At 41.0% G+C, this 2,183-nt stretch overlaps 1 pseudogene; it reads right to left on the bottom strand.

The window, feature by feature from the left end:
- Positions 1-1,380: 1,380 nt before the first annotated feature.
- Positions 1,381-1,896, bottom strand: LOC123826415 (annotated as a pseudogene).
- Positions 1,897-2,183: the final 287 nt, after the last annotated feature.

Raw genomic sequence — 2,183 nt, 5'->3', positions numbered from 1 at the left:
GGCATTATGAAATTGATATCATGGGTTCTGATAATAACCTACAATTTCTTCTTGTCGAAAAGTTCATAACAATGTTAAACCAGTATAGCTGAGAAAATACTTCTAATCTGTCCTGGGTTGCCTTTTGCAGTCCCATCATATTCTCTTTCTGCAGAGAATTCTAAGCATTTTTGCCATTGACTGCAGGGAAACTATCTGTACATTCAAGCAACAATTATTAAGGACAAGCCCTCATTAGTTGAGGCTGCTATGGAAGCTTTTGTTTTCACACTAATAAACACCACTGAATGCTATTTACCCTTTCCAAAAAGAACTGTGGTTCTCCAACACACTCTCTCTAATCTAAGCACTCCTTATCTCCATTCTTCCAAGTGAAAGACCAGCTTGCAGAGCGGCTGTGACCATCAGAGAGGCCTTTTAAGCAACTTTTGGCATGTAAAGTCACTTCTGTGTTCACATCTGAGCTAAAAGGGAGAGACCGTTGCAGAAATGAGGATTCTGATAATTCTTGTACTCCACCATGAAACAGATCCTCAGGAGGTGCTAAGGGACATTGACATCATTTAATTACTCTCTGCCCAACACTGTGAATTTCACTACATTTGCAAAGTTATTTTCCTAAAGATGAGAATTTTTTTTACCCAAAAGTCTTCTCTTCCTCCTTTATTATCTTCAGGATTAGTTTGAGAGGGGTATCCTCTACACCTTGAGCAATATTCTGTGAAAAATAATAAGATATAGAAGTATTAAAGGAACTAGTACCAGGTCTAATGCTTTGCCTATTAAGCCAGGAATTTTTTTTTCCCCTTACTGAAATTGATGGACAAAATATATACTGGCTGAAGGAAAGTTCAACCTCTAAAAAGCCTTCCTGACAGCAGACACCTCAACAGTTTGGCTGAGTGCTCCATCCTGCCTCAATGGAAAGCAGGGATGATTCTGAGTTGGCATGAATTCCCAAGACTAACACCACAGCACGCTTCCCTCCTGCCTGTGGGAACAAGGATCCATTGCTGAGTGCCAAGGACCTAACAATAGTTAATCTCTTAAAAGAAGCAGGTGGCCGCTGCCACTCTGTCTAAGTTCCCCTCGAGTCTCTGCCAATTGCTTGCCTGTCTGACTTGGCAGAAGCCCAGAGTTTGACTGACTTCATTTCTACTGCTTCATATTTTTTTTTTAAGTTCAAATGCATTTTATTTTTGGACAACCAATATGACATGATTTTTTCTTAAAAACAATGCCTCCACTCCAAATAAGTCAAGGTCAAAATAAATGAAGAGCTCAAGAGAACATCAGTCCCATTTGTCTTAGCACTGTGTGTGTAGATGAAAAGCAGCAGCCACTTAGGATGACAGGTGATAGACCCAAATTACCAGATTATTAACAGTTTTCCATTTCTAAACCATCTTTAAAGGAAATCATGCATGGGGTTGCACCATCCTCACAGCAGTTCAGCCGAGTAACTGTGTCATGTGGGTTTATGTTTTCACCAATAAAGACGTAGTAGTTTTTGAAATTAGCAAAGATGTGCTTGATTTGTTCTGTAGCCCCCATTCATAAAAGACTTTTCTCTTTCTCGTCTTTGTCCTTCAAGTTTCCCTTTGATTGATTTCATGTAATCATTTATGTACTTCTTCTAGGCTTCTTTTGTGAAGCTGGTTTCCTGCAAATGATGGTTCATGACAATGTCACCACCAGTGATGACTGTACTTTGGGTATCTTTCTTTTGAGGCCTTCAGCGGAGGCATTGCCACCAACAAGCGAGTCATCAATGCCTGCCTCTGTTCTATGGATTTTCTTCCCCTCTGCCTCCAGGCACAACCCGTCTGTGATCTCCTAGATCTTATAGATATTAAACATCTCATCATAGTTGATGAGATTCCCACAGATGGTCATGATGGCAGCTGGAGAGGACAGCAGAGCTGCCTTCGCAGGAGGCCGGAGCTCCCTCAGGGAAGCCTGACCTTGCTTCAGGTGGGGGTGGGGGAAAGGGGGAGGAGAAGGGGTTAGAGGGGTTGGCAGAGGGCAGGCCAGGGGGGAAAGCTTCATGATTATTTTTAGTGTCCATCTTGTAACATTTTGTTTTTCATTGTCAGTGTCCAAAAATATTATTGAATGTAAGTTCAAATTTGAAAAATATGTCTTATGATTTTTTCTTTTTTTCACTAGAACAACCCCACCTC

Source organism: Phyllostomus hastatus, unplaced genomic scaffold, assembly GCF_019186645.2.
Source record: "Phyllostomus hastatus isolate PE091 unplaced genomic scaffold, TTU_PhHast_1.1 phas_contig_80, whole genome shotgun sequence".
In the NCBI taxonomy this organism is placed as follows: Eukaryota; Metazoa; Chordata; class Mammalia; order Chiroptera; family Phyllostomidae; genus Phyllostomus; species Phyllostomus hastatus.
Note: the sequence above shows the minus strand (reverse complement) of the source record. Positions and strands in the feature narration are given on the sequence as shown.